Below are 15304 nucleotides of genomic sequence, written 5' to 3'. Positions count from 1 at the left end.
AGTTCCTAGATGTTAGGGCAAGTTGGCTCTTCATAAAAAGTTACTTTAGCCCTACAGCCTCTTAGTTAATGCCATGGATAACTTTAGCTTTAAAATTTGGCTCATATAACTTTTGTGTCCTCATGGGCAAATAATAACTGGGGATTAACCTTCAGTGGTTTTATGAAACCCACGTACTCTTGGAAGGAAGGGTGGCAAACTGGGTTTGCTAAGTAGGAGCTTAAATTCACTGAAGCTCTCAAACACGCAAAAGAAGGTGGAAAGGGTTTCCCTTTTCACACTGACTAACTGGAAGCTTAAACTCTGTTCTATGTGTAAAGAATGAAATGAGAATCCATGGTCTGCATTCTTAAACTTGGCTCCAATTAATCTTTTTTTCTTTTTTTTTAATCATGGGGCTTGAACTCATGACCTTGAGATCAAGACCTGAGTTGAGATCAAGAGTCGGATGCTTAACTGACTAAGCCACCCCGGGACTCCTTGGCTTCAAGTTAAAGCATTGTTTTCCTTTTAAATCATCTTACCCTTTTATTTCTGGTTATTTTGATATCCTTCATGCAACTTTGTAAGCAGCTTTTACAAAATGGTGTGAGGTAGGAGTATATAATTTCAGACAAATCTTCTAAAACATGTTTCTAATTATAAACAAAAAAACTAATTATAAACAAAATTATGAAACATAAGCTTCTTATGAGATTCAACTATGAAAAGTTAAAGTTCTATTGGACTTCAAACAACCATATACCATTGTCAAAACTCATTGAATTGTACATCTAGAGTGTGAATTGTATGGAAATAAAGTGTTATTATATGGAAATTATATTTCAATAAAGCTGATTTAAAAAAGTTGAAGTCTTCTTTCTCCCCTCTCTGCCCCACCTTATTCTTCTCTCTTCCCTCTTTCCCTATGGTAACCACTATTAAAAGTTTGATATGAGTTCTTCAGATTTTTTTAAAATATACACACTCAAAACAAAATCTGTTTACCCCCACTGAATTTGTCAGTAAAGGAGACTGCATAGAGGCCCCAACTCCACTTCCCTCAAAGGCTGGTAATAAAAGGCAATTACATACGGCCTTGTTACTCAATTTCTGTGATTTATTTCATTTTTGTCCATGTATACTAAGTAGTTCCAATACCTGAAAATAATGTTACACAAAAATCTAATAAACATTGGGACTGTATACAGCTATTTAATTCCTGGCTCCTGAAAACACATGCTGGTGTGGTTACTTGACGTTCAGGAGTCACTGCTGTCTCTAATCAGGGGTCACCTTAATTGTGATAGGCTCAGAAATTAAAATTTCTGTGAAACAGGGCTGACAAATCTCATTCATGTTTTAGGACTGGGTTTCTTAACCTCGGCACTATTGATATTTTGGGCTAGATCATTCTTTGTTATGGGGGCTGTCCTGTGCATTGTAGGATGTTTAGCAGCATCGCTGTCTCTATGTACTACATGCCAGGAGCATCTACTCTCCCACCCACCATGTTGTAACAAAAACATCTCCAGACATTACCAAATGTCCCCTGGGGGGCAAAGTTGCCTCTGGTTGAAAACCACTGTTTTTAGGAGAAAGTCATCAAATTTATTTATATTTTAGGAGAAGAGCTGATATTCATGGGAAGGAGAAGGAAAAACAACCATAAAAAGAAAGAAAGCAAATTTCCAAATAAGTATTCTATTTACTCTTTTGCCCTGAAAAGAAAGGGATAAGTGTTTAAAAAAACAGCTGTTGTCCCCATATATCTTTTCCCAGAAACCAGGGTACAGAAATACCCTGTAAATGACTACAACCAAACCATGGCTAATGAAGAAAACAGCCATCCCCACCTTGCCTACTCTTGTGTGGGGTTACCTTTGGGTTGGGGAGAAACCTTGGTTTCCTTCTGGATGTGGTTTTTGCTAGTGTCAGACAGTGAATGTTAATAAGGTACTCTGAGAAGCTAAGGAAGTGATGTCATATTCTTAGTATTCTATAACTAAGAATCCTAAGTTTGAGAACTAGGCACGAATTTGGAAATTATCAAGTCCACTTCTCTTTTACAGAGATTCACAGATGAAAAATTAATTGACTTAGCTAAAATCACACAAAGTTAGTAAACTGCAAAGTGAGGACTAGATCCTAGCTCTCCTCAGTCCAGGCTTTTCTACTGGTTTTAGTTTGGTGGAGAGAATTTAAGGGGGACAAGAAGGCACCATGTCAACTCCTCCCTCATCCCTTCCTCCACCTCCACTTTAAGGGGTCTCTCTTCTCTTCAAGATCTAAATAAGAATGTCTTGTACCTCTATTCTTTGATTTGTGTAATATACTAGGCCAGTGGTTCTCCACCATGGCTACAGACTAAAATCATCTGGGGAGATTTTTAAAAAGTACAGATTTCTGGGTCCCAACCATACAGATTTTTTATTTATTTGGTCTGGAGTAAGACAAAACATCAGAATTTCGTTTTTAAACATTCCCCCCCCCCCCCCAGGTGACTCTAATATGTAGACAGGATTGAGAACCACTATTCTGTGCCCTCTCGATAATTTCTACCTATCTTGGGGGTAAAGGGTGGGAGGGGGGAAGGAGGGAGCTTATATTCTCATGTTATCTCTGGTCCCAGTTTCCAGAGAATTAGATCCATTCAGAGATAGTTATTTTACAGGTGCTATCCTTTTCAACCATGTCAACATAGGCAGGGACTCCAGTCTTTCTTTGATTCCCTCAAAAAACCCTATTCACATAGTGTAATAGGTTTTCCTCAGGTTTGGCAGGTTGGAGTATTGCAGTAATATGAACACTTAAAATCGAATACCGAATGCTGGTGTTCTTCAAAGACTTGACAACCCTGTCTTGTGGCTGAGGCCTCTTCTCACTCCCTTTTCTCTTCTCTTTCCCTGTCTCCCTGTTCCTAGTGCCTCTAACAAAGGACATTTTTGCATTCTCTTTTGCTGTATTGTCTACTGACCTCAAGCCTTCAAGGATTGCACCTTTCACCCCAAAGGACCTGTTGTATTTTCCTAAACAAAGAAAATTCCCTCCCTAAGAGCAAGTCAGGGTTTAGCTCTTCTGAGGGTCTGGTGAACATTGTGGTTGCTTCCCCCACATCTATTCTCTGTTTTCTTAGTAACTACCCCCACTTTTCATTTGTATATCTACACTGTCCCGTGTAGCCCACATAATCGGGGGAAGTTAACCCTACCCAACTCTGGGCCAAAGGTTCCTTTCTTGGTTCACAGAACCGTGGTGTCTCAGTAATATTTTCATGGTGCCTTGAGGCCAACCAAACCAAACCAAAACCAAAATACAACTCTCCTCCTCCCCCCCGCCAAAAAACCCCTAACACTTTTGTTTATTAAGTATATAGATCCAAGCAACCTAACAGTAAAATTGTGTGTGTTATCTGACAGGTATATCTGCGCTATTTTTGAAATGTTAAAATAGGCCATGGTGCTCCTGAGAGTTTGCTGCGGTGCCCCAGCATGTCTCCATGCAATCAGGAAAGGGTAGCTCCAGTGTAAGTCAGCCCTTGCTTATAGTCAGTGTTTCAAAGATGGGCAGATGACCAATTCAGAATAATAAGAATAGACAAGATCCAAAAGAAGTTTCCTTACTTTACTGAGAAGATGAATGTCCCCCTCCCTGAATATAGGTGTGCAAGCATGTAGTCAGAAGCGCTGGCAGTCACTGTGCTGCCCTGGATAGGGGCCTGCTTTATGATGAAGTACATGTGTGTTAGGTGGAGAAGAGACACAAGAGATTCTGGTTCTTGGATGGCATCATCGAGCAGATCAATCAAACCCACTGTAAAGTCTGCATTACTTTAGAACTACATGGACCAATAAATTTCCCTTGTTTTGGCAGCTTGAATTGAGTTTTCTCTTAATGTCTAGGGCAGACAAACAGCCTTTATCTCAATTTGGCTAAAATAGACTAAATTTGGCTATAATAGAAACGACCTGCCCCCCAAATGACTTTAAAAAAAGTTTATTTCTCTCTCTTTGAGGTCATAGTGTAGCATAGTCACCTGAGAGTCATCACGAGTTCAGGGTCCTTCTAGCTTTTTGCTCTTCCAGACCTAGGGTAGAGCATACCCCTGTCCTCATGGTATAAAATGGTATAAAATAGCTCTGGTGCTCCAACCATCACATCCTTTTTTTTTCAAGCAGCAAATTCAGGAAGGGGAAAAAGATACAACTCCTTCCTTTCAGTCCAGGGCCTGGATTTCATACCCAGCACTTCTACTTTTCTCTCATTGGCAATACTTAGTCTCACTGTTATACCTAACACAAAGGAAGCTGAGAAATGTGGACTTTCTTCCAAGTGGCAATGTGCTCATTTAAAACTCAAGGTTCAATTAATAAAAAGAAAGGGTGGAATAAGAAGTTGTGAAAGGCAACTAGCTGACAGTCATCAACTGAATCAGAAAGTAATATATTTTTACATCACCATTATATATATTTTGATCCCTTCGGTGATTGACATACTGTTTGAATCCAATTAAGTCAAGGTATCCAAGTCATCCCAGAAGGACAGATTATTTAAAAGCTTCCAGGGAGGCACAGTTACACCACTGACCCCTTCTGCAGGGCTTTGCAGCAGTGCTTGGTGCATGGTAGATGCTCAATACATGTTTGTTGAATGTTGAGTGAATGAATCATTTTTAGCACTGCATTTCAGCATTTCAATAACTCTTAAATTTTCCTAACGCAATTTCCTATAAGACACAATCAGAGCTCAACCTTTACTGAACAGCAAAGAGGAGTTGCCCATTAACATTTGTGCCCTACCCTTCTGTGTAATCAACTCTGGTCACCAAATCTCAGACTTTAACCAGCTTTGGTTGCTCTCCAGAGGCCCTTCTCAGATTCTCCCTAACAAGCTCAAGGATGGCACCAGACAAACTTCTTACCTAAATAGATATCTGGGTTTCCCTCCTCCTTCCTCTATTCCTACTTGAAGAATTAATTAATTCATTAAGATTTTATTTATTTATTTGAGAGAGAGAATGTGTGCCTATCAATGGGTGGGGGAGAAGCAGACTGCCCGCTGTGATGTGGGGCTTGATCCCAGAACCCCGAGATCATGACCTGAGCTGAAGGCAGATGCTTAACTGACTGAGCCACCCAGGTGCCCTGTCCTACTTGATGAATTTAGTATCATATTTATTTTCAAGCCACAGGACTTCAGAGCTCAGAAGAAATGTAGACTTTTCTATTCATATCTGATGGCCTATGTGCCTAATGAGAACTAGAGCAATAGCTCACTTCAAATACATTGTTTTTAACATGCAAGTGTTATCAACAGAGAGAGATAGAACACATGGTATGTATCATTTACTCTGTAAGCATTTCCCCCTAAACAGACACAGGATTTTAGAGAAGAGTGAGCTCTTCCTAAGCAGTTGTATTTCAATAATCTAGTGGAGTTCTGCATTGTTTTCTTTCAATGAGAGCTATTTCTCTGAAGTGCCAGTTATTTTACTCAGTATGATATTATTCTGAATGAGAGCTGGTAGCATTTTCTGTTCAAGGACATAGCAATTTACTTTTAGAATGAATTTCTTCCCCCTGCTTTCATATGCCAATGTAGAAACTGATATCTGGTGAATTCCAGATAGAGCCAACGTTTCTCACAGTGTGATCTATGGATTACCTACATCCAAATCATGCAGTGGTTTCTGGGCTCCATCCCAGGTTTGTCGAATCAGAATTTCTCCTGGTCAATCTGACGAATGTGATGTGCGTTTCAAGTGTGCACTTTATGTGATTCTTGAGTACACTAAAACTTGAAAACCACTGACTTAGACTTCTCAAATTAAATTAACATGATTTTTATATCTAAAAGGTATTGTTACTGCTACTGATATTACAACTATTAGTAGTTGCATATTGAGCAATACTGAGCTCTTATCACTTGCCAGAGTGCGGATGCAAAAACAAATGAGGCAAACAATGAATCATGGAACACTACATCAAAAACTAATGATGTAACGTATGCTGATTAACATAACATAATAAAATAAAATTAAAAAAAAAGACAAGCAAATGAGTGATGAGAAAATGTGCACAAAATGCAATAGATTCAACACCTTTCATTTAGCTTCCAATTGGCTTTTTTTTTTTGGTTGAAACTATATGATGAGTCACCTCTGGATATGTGGTCACAGCTTTGAACTTAATCCCACTTCAGAAAGAGATTAAAAGGGAATGGCTGTTGTAACATATCTGCAAAGCTTCCTTTTTTTCTAATCTGTAGACAGGTAGTGTTTGAGTAACAGTGGGCCCCAACCACAGCATCCAGTGACCATCTATGAAAAGTAGACTTAGAAGTATTCTTAAAGATTGCTGGACTAATATGACATTTTGAAAGATAAAAATAAGGAAAGATACTGATTATTTTTTTTAAAGATTTATTTGTTTGAGAGAGAGAGAGAGTGAGTGAGTGGGGGAAGGAGCAGACAGAGAGAATATCCAAGCAGACTCCCGCTGAGCACGGAGCCCGACGTAGGGCTCGATCTCACAAGCCAGGAGATCAGGACCTGAGCCAAATCCAAATGTCAGATGCTTAACCAATCGAGCCACCCAGACGCCCCAGTCAGTGATTATTAATAGCAGGGTAATAATACTAGTGGAATGGTTTTGCAGGAAGGTGGTGGCAAATTGAATTTCTTTTGTATGTCATTATTTCTAAGGACGGTCCAAATTCTGGTATTATATGAGGTAGTATGGATGGTTTCCCTAGAGGCTGGAGAATAATTCATGGTTGAAATGTCACTTCTAATTTAGTGTCTATGTTTTACCAAATGCTTTATTAACCTTCAGCCAAGCAATAGGATACTCATCAACACCTAAGGCATTTAATACATGTGATTTCCAGAGAAACAGTAACCCAAAACTCAACCATCCTCCCTCTAGCTCAACTGATACATTCCCTAATCCCTTCAACATCAAGGGTATGGGTGTTGGCATGGCTGAGAGTGCCACATAGGTCATGCTATGATGCACAATTTCAGCCCACGACACAATAATCATCCTGGGTTTTTTTGCGGGGGGGGGCAGTTTTTGCCAACTCAATTCAGCCAAAGAAAAATAGGACACTGCTGGAGATGGAGGGCATGTAAATGTTTAAGTGATTTTTTTGGTATGCCTTCAGGGTGAGTAAAGATAAAAAATAAACGGAAAAGAGTAAAAGACAGAGACTCCAAATCTGGATGAGCCACTGACTGCTGCCAATGGAAACTGAAATGAGAGCCAACCCTGTTAGTGTCTTACAAGCTTAGACATGGGATGTCTACCCAAGCCACTGTCAGTTGAATATGTCTGAGCATAGTTCAGTTCCCAAAACGTGAAGCTAGGTCAGTGAAATCCCACAACATACTTTTGCCCACTGATTTTCTATGGTTTGTTCCTATGTAGATGGGGAGGACTGAGTTCATGGTGACAGGGAGAGTTGGAACTCTTTTCCAAAAATTCCACCAAAGTCACCCCATCTGGTAGTCATTTCTGAAATCATTTTGTTCCTCATTGTCCCCTAGGACCTAGTACAAGGCCTGGTACAACACAGGAGTTCTATAAATATCTGTCAAAGCGCTGATCTGCTCCTTTTTATTCCTGTGCCCCTTATATCCCTCAGTCATAGTGTTCTGTTACTTCTCTAAATGGAACTCAGCTTCTGCACGGCCCTGTCTATTTTCACAGCTACTTCTCTAGTCCAGACTCTCCTCTTCTTTATTTCTGGACTATGTGATGGCACCTAATTTTATTTCTCCTAATCTTTACGCCTGTTAAATCATTATAAGCAGGGGCGCCTGGGTGGCTCAGTCGTTAAGCGTCTGCCTTCGGCTCAGGTCATGGTCCCTGGTCCTGGGATCGAGCCCTGCATCGGGCTCCCCACTCAGCGGGAAGCCTGCTTCTCCCTCCCCCTCCCCCACTGCTTGTGTTCCCTCTCTCGCTGTGTCTCTCTCTGTCAACTAAATAAATAAAATCTTTGAAAAAAAATCATTACAGGCATATTGCCAGGTAGATTTTTTTTTTTCTAAAATACCACCTTCAGCTTTTACACCTCTGCTAAAAAATTTTGAGCGCCTCCCCACAGCCTGCAGACAAGAAAACCCTCATTTCTTGGCTTTTGGGTCAGGCCCAGCTTATATCTAGAAACTGAACTTTTTTTTTTTCCTGCTCCTAGCCCTTGCTCCAGCCATTGTCTGTTGATTATAAAATAGATATTCCCCCAGCTATCCTGTTTGCAATCATCACTCCTCCTCTATGACAGGCTTGCTGTTCATTCTGGTCCACTTGGACTTTGACTCCCACCTCCTGTGATCACACCTTCCTTAGAACTCCTATCCCTTCCAGGAGAACCCCACACCTCCTAGTCATTTATCTTGTGTTATAATGTGACAGTATTTATCTTTTAATGGCCTGTCCTGTTTCTTCAATTAAAGCCAGAGGGGCCTTGAGGGGGAGACTGTTTCTCACTCATCTCAGTGTCCTCTGTGTTTGGGATAGAATCTTTGTTGCTGCTCAATAAGAGTATTGCTGGATGGTGCTCAGGAAGCTCAAGCTTCAAGCTCGTCTGTGACTCTTTTCAATTGCCCACTGCTTTATTTTTTTCTACTGCCTTTTAAAGTCTTTCTGCAAAAGGAACAGTAATGAAAGGTTTTAGCAGCTTCGCCCCCCCCCTTTTTTTAGAGGAGAGAGAGAGAGAGAGCGAGAGCAAGCATGTGGGGAGGGGGAGGAGCAGAGGGAGAGGGAGAGGGAGAGAGAATCTTAAGCTGGGCAAGGAGCCAGAGGCAGGTCTCAATCTCAAGACCCGGAGATCATGACCTGAACTGAAATCAAGAGTCAGATGCTTAACTGACTGAGCCACACAGATGCCCCGAAGCATCACCTTTTTTTCTTATTAGATTTTTATGTATAAATTAGAAAATGATATTGTTTGTTAGATATCCAATTTGATAGTTATGTTCAACTGGTGCCTCCTCAATGAAAAATGGAATTAGGTTGGAGTCTTCTGTGGTTTTCTATCCTCAAACAGGCATGAAGATATTCAGCTAAGCACAAGTCTCCCATCACCTACAGCCACTGAAAGAACAAGTGGCTGTAGACTCTTCACAGTGGTGAAGAGTCTATAGTCAACCCACTTTGGAACTATCCCTATGGCTGGTGCTCTAAAATTAAGTGGTTGCTAATTTTTGCCAGGTGTTTGCACATCCACATGTTCAAGACACAGTCCTTCACCTTAACTGCCCATCCTGAAGCTTCTGATGGGAAGGAATGAAGCTCTCATTCCCTAGGGAGGCTGATTCAACTTTGTTTGTTCAGGATGAGACTGAGTACAGGAGACAGGGGTCACACAGGGAGAAACGGTGCCAGAACCAGAAGGACAACCCACGAACTGGGATTTTAAGTTACCTGCTTAGCCCTTGTTGCCATTTTGGCTCTTTAGACAACTATGCTTCTTTACTAATCAACATGATTATTTTTAAAGGTAAGTTCTTCTTTAATATCAGTAATGGTGTGAAGTTTAACCTTTTTGTCTCTTTGGCACAAATCTTCACACCTGGAGATCAGGTCCTGTTAGATTTTTCTGTGTGTGTGTCTGTGTGTGTGTGTGTGTATGTGTTGGGGGAGGGGGTATGGAAACATGAGTCAAAGGCAAATATCCTGTCCTCAGAAAATGATAACAGCAATTTTTTGGTGATTTGGAATATTTTAATAAGGAATTTTAGCATGCCAAATGGAGTAGATGATGGCATTCAAGTTATTATCCAGTTAGGTATTATATTTTAAGTTATATAACGTTGAAATCTAGGCAGCAAAAAGGTAAGGAGTTTCTAGCTTTTGATAGCTTTAATCATGACACTTTCTCTACTTTTATTGCAACTTGGAATACATACTTTTGTACCTATGATGCATAGTGGTTGGCTTCTTCAGGTGTGTATTATTCAGGATTCTAAGTAGGTGCTTTTGGAAGTTGCAGAAATCCTTGAAGGCAGTGGCTCTCAATTAATCTGTGTTCCAGAATCACCTGTGGAGCTTTTTAAAAATGCAGATGTGATCCAGACCCAGAACATTAGGATTTTCTGAGGCAGGTCCAGGGCAGTGTGTCTTCAGAAAGTTCCTCAGGTGGTTTTAAGCCACATCTCTCATTAAAAACCACTAATTTAAGGTCACTTAGGCTTTTTCTCTTTTAAGTAAGAGTCTTGGACTCAAAGGCCACCCAACAGAGGCTTGAATTCCCCCTGTAACATCCCACAAAGTCTGCTGAATATTTATCAATGTCCCATCATATAATGGACAGAATAAGCAGCACTTTAAATGTAATTTCTTCCTCTTTTTTCTCTCTGAAATTTTTCTTGAAAGCTCAAGAGAATAAAAGCCTTATTATTATTCCCTTTCTCCTACTTGGCCAATTTTGCCTTCTTCCTGCCTTGGAACTGGTGCTGAAATTCAGCATGGCTGTTTTGGTCTCACAGCTTCAGATTATTTATGGCCCTACCATGCCAAGTATTTTATTTTGGCCACCCCAGCCTTGTTGGCATACAGCTCTGGGAATATCGTCAGATAAGACAACTGTAGCCAGGAAAAGAAGCATCAACAGTTGTTACAAACTCAGAGGCTATTTGGTTTTCTGTTAATTTCTTAATTCAGGCATGGTAGATTTTTATTTTTAATTATTGTTTTGTGGATCTGGTGAATACAACTGGAATAGACAACCAAATAATAAGACTAAATTAAACCCACAATGGGATCGTCAGCATGCGTTTCACAGTAAAGACCCAAAGTGGGAAATCTTGTGTCTACACACTGTAATTCCCTGTGACAACAACAACTTGAAATGCAGAGTCTTTATTTTTCCATTTCAACCACCCCGTTGATACTAGTTAGCTCTCATTCTGTCTTTTGGTTTTTGCTATTTGTTGTTCTAATTGTCATCAAAGGAAATTCCAGGCAATAAAAAAACATACAAAATCCAAACACATTAAGGGTTTTTCCATCTTCTTTCTTTATATGACCATCTATAAAATAACATGGACATTTTTGGACATAAAATCAATGCTGAAGCTGAGTCAAAAATGAGAGGAAATAGTGTCTGAGTGACCTCTATTATATAGTTAGTCATTCAAAAGAAAAAACATGCTTTGTGCTATGGAATTTAAATTAGCTGCAAAGCAGCCCATGTGCTCATTCAAGGAATCTTACAAATGCAGCTAGTTATTTCAGGAAGTAGATAAGAAACCCAAAGACATTTCCATCAAGATACATTATGAGCATCATAATTTAAAATTACAAGTCTCCTGGAATTCCACTTACTAGATTTCAGCTCCATTTACGTGACAAAGACAAAAAAAAGGAGTGGTGATCTCATAATTCTTTTCTTACCACATCCTTTCAGTACTTCTATCGAAAGCATTTTAAAATAATAATTCTTCGTGATACAAAAGAATAGAATTATTAATCTAAGAAAAGGCCAATAAACAAAATTGCAGATGCCAAAAGAGGAAAAGAACTGGTTTCTGCAAGGGGTTAGGAAGGTGAGGGTGCTCTCCTTGCTGCCTGGCCGGCAGATGGCACAGCCCCCCAGCTTGTCAGCACCGCGGCCCCTCCAGCTTGGAGCTGCCTCCTCTGATTAGTTTGGGGAAAGTTTTAGCTAAATGTCACTCCTCCATCTCTTCCCACCTTCTCTGTCTCTCTCTCTTTGTCCACCTTCCTTCCTTTCTTTTTTTCCCCCCTAACTGACTGGAGGACTGAATGCTACCAAGGAGATTGAGTTAAAAATCAATACAGTGAGTCCCTCCACAGGGCAGGAATTACAGTCTGTCTTCTTATGACAGAGAGCATGTAATTAATCCACGTTCCTGGAAAGGAAGTCGATTTTGGAATGGATCTAGGAAAAAATGGATAGGATGTGGTGCAAATCTACTACTCTTTGCCGTGCCTTTGCCTTCCCAACTTTACTGAGGTATAACTGACAATTAAAACTTGTATATATTTAAGGTACAAGGGCTAGCGGGGAGGGAAAATGGGGAGATGTTGCTCAAGGGGTACAAAGTTTGTCTTTTTTTTTCTTAGTTAATAAAATAAAAAACAGCCTAGTCTGTAGTAAAGGCAGGAATCATGTAGAAGGTAAAGCAGGGGTTTTAGAGTTAGACCCTGTTACTGGAAAATTATTTATGTAAGTTAATCTTGGCCCACTTCCAATAATACATTATATACATATTTTTGTAAACTTTAAGAATTAAACATACAAAGCAGCCCCCTGGACCATGACTCCCTCACTCCTTAAAGTACCACTATTCTGACTGCTGATAGCATAGTTTTGTCTCCTGTTTAAATGAATGAAATAATAGAATATGTATTTCTATTTTTTTTACCTTTAAAATTTTTTTTAAAAAGATTTTATTTATTTATTTGAGAGAGAGAGAAATCGAGAGACAGAGCAGGAGTGGAGGGGGCGGGGCAGAGGGAGAGGGAGAAGCAGACTCCCCACTGAGCAGGGAGCCCGATGAGATGAGGGGGTGGGGATGGATCCCAGGACCCTGGGATCATGACCTGAGCTGAAGGCAGATGCTTAACTGACTAAGCCACCCAGGCGCCCAAGAATATGTATTTCTTCGTGATTGACTTCTTTTGCTCAAATTATGTTTGTGACCAGCAGTTGCAGATGTGCAGCAACTGGAGTTCTTATCTTTGAGAAGGCAAACAATCCTTTTGCAAGAGTACTAGTAGGTCTATTGCCTGTGTAAGAATTAATTAATCTTACACTATTTTCTTTAATAGCTAGAAGGGCAGGATGAAGGTATGCTTAGAGTCATGCGCAGAATGATGGAAAGTGTGGGGGGAAAACTATAGAATGGACAGATTGCTCTGAAGATGGATTTTGCTTAGATAATAGTATTTCTAGGATAAGACTTGATGTTAAATGTCTTTAGGTATTTGTTCAAATCAACCTAACCTCCAGTACCTTGGCCATTATCAACAGTAAAATGCAGTAATAATATGTCCTCTTTTCTTCCTTCCCTTCATTAAATATACTCTGTATTAAATGTGTGTTAAATGTGCCCTGTATTAAATGTGTTCTGGGCTTTTCAGCAGAGAGTTGCTAAAGTCTTCCTAGATTGATGATTTCATTTAAATATACAATGCACACACTATTAAATCTACTAAACCTAGACAGGTATGATGACTATCTCCATAACATCCCACTTCATTAACCAAGAATCGATTGCAACCCATTACAAAGTGTTTCAAATGCAATAAGACTATCCAGAAACCCTTGGGCTCTCAGCTTTGCATGAATATATAAGAAGTAGCTTTCTGGCTCTGAAGGAGGCAAATATTCAGCAAGTAGTGACAGATGTGGGAAGTATTCAAGCTCTCAGGGTGTGGCACAGGAAGGCACAATTCACCTCCATTTAAATGCTATGCCCTTCAAAAAGATGCCCAAGTGGCCACAGGCTTCTCTACAGAAACATCAAGATTTGCAAGGGAAAAACAGGCATCTGGGACAAACTCACATCTTTCCTCACAGGTCAGATCCTGGACACCATAGCAAAAAATGGGAAGAGGTGGTGGATAGTCAGAGAAAGGGGAGGAAAAAGAGGAAGCTCAGATGAAACAAATGTATAGCAAAATAATTGGGAAAATCTTTCCAATTGAAAAAGAATGAGAATGGAGTGGGGTGGGCAATTGGGGAGAGGAAAATTAAGGACCAGGATGTCTGATTCCAGAAGATCGTATTCAAAACGTTTTGTTTCATCAGATCTCAGTATTTTCATCTATAAAATGGAAAAAATAAAACCAATATATGCTCACTATGTGCAAGTGATCTGTCTCTATCCATTTGTCTTCCTGCCTACCTATATCAGTTTTATTATCTCCAAATTAGTAGTAGGACTTACCACACTACGAATTTTTATTGACTTTTCTAATACAAGAGCCAAAACTGTTCTCAAATAAACAGTTCAGCTCACTAAATGTGAATTTCAGCAAACCACCTAGTTCTGACCTGAGAACATGCTGCATGGAGATCTCATTATTCTTCCATTCAGTTTATTCCTCGGCTTTCACTACAAAGTAAGAGAACTTTTTGATGCTAGAAACATGGTAGGTGGGCATTTGCCAACTCTACGGGCCCATAGTTTAGGAAGCACATTTGCTGATGGAAAATATGACCTCCAAAGAGTGAATACTGTTCCAGTAAGTGAAGATTATTTATAGCTTCTGACACAGAAGGTTTCAAGTATAGAGTGAACATCATTAACTAACCTAACTCAAATAAACTCTACAGGAAGGAGGACTATAAAGTCCACACCGGATGCCCTTAAACGATGTGATCTTAGAGGACTAGACTTGATGATGAGATGGGAAAGATGAATAGAGAAATGTTAGTGAGTCCAAGGCGTACAATGGGACTTGGGGCTTTGCTTTTATTCCCTAGGTTATCAGTGGTCCTCTTCTGATTGCAGCACCTTCCCCCTTATTTCTTTCTTTCTTTTTTTCAAAAGGAATGGTGGTCCAACATTTCTAAAGCAATACAGACCTCTGTTCAGAAGCCCAGACTCCTGCTTCATGGAGACAAACTCATCTTCTTCCTCACTTTTAAGTTGACACCTCTTCGGACTTCACCTGCTCCATCCCTCCATCCAGCCATATCTCCAGGAGCCCATAGGAAAACTCTTTATTGGTTGGGCTAGTTTGCTCAAATCTCATGTATTATCTGGTTCAGTCTTTGTCTATACTGTGTTCCCACCTGGAACCCGGTCTCACGGAATCCCGCCTTGCCAAACCCTTTAAGACCCATGTCTAGCGCCATTTTTGTCCATGAGGCTCTCTCTGAATATCTAGCCCTCAAGGAGCTCCACTCTATCCTGTGAATAGCAGTCAGGGCTACTTCACATAATGTTTTGCTAGTTAACCATATTGTATTATCTCTTAGTTTGCTACATGTTCGTTTCTCCAGACTATTTAAGTTAGGGACCTATCTGAATTAGGGACCAAGCTCTTTGAGTTAGGGATCTAGTCTACTCAGAATGGCAGATGGAGCTACTTTTTGTAATTTGTCTACCCAGAGGATGTTCCATCTGCTAATTAACACAAGAGCAAAGCATAGGCCAGCTTCAGCCCTTTCCTTCCCTTAAACTCAATTTCAGACATGTGCTGACCAACCCAGCTAACACGGATAGACACCACAGTTAGTCCCCGAGGAGAAAAATAATCCTTCTAGATCCTGTGAGTGATACCATCCATCAAATGTTTTCTTTCAAGACACCACCTTTCCTATATGTGGAAAGTGACACAGCCTTCCAGAT

The 15304-nt window shown here is 40.1% G+C and overlaps 1 protein-coding gene across 1 annotated transcript in view; it reads right to left on the bottom strand.

Moving 5' to 3' along the window:
- Positions 1-15304, bottom strand: part of DDAH1 (dimethylarginine dimethylaminohydrolase 1) — a 129484-nt gene that overhangs the window by 12380 nt on the left and 101800 nt on the right. The gene's annotated exons all lie outside the window — the stretch shown is intronic.

This window comes from Eumetopias jubatus, unplaced genomic scaffold (genome assembly GCF_037043125.1).
Source record: "Eumetopias jubatus isolate StellerSeaLion01/CBP00866 unplaced genomic scaffold, mEumJub1_p1.0 scaffold_4, whole genome shotgun sequence".
NCBI classification, from domain to species: domain Eukaryota; kingdom Metazoa; phylum Chordata; class Mammalia; order Carnivora; family Otariidae; genus Eumetopias; species Eumetopias jubatus.
The sequence above is the reverse complement of the archived record's forward strand: the minus strand, read 5'-3'. Positions and strand labels throughout refer to the sequence as shown.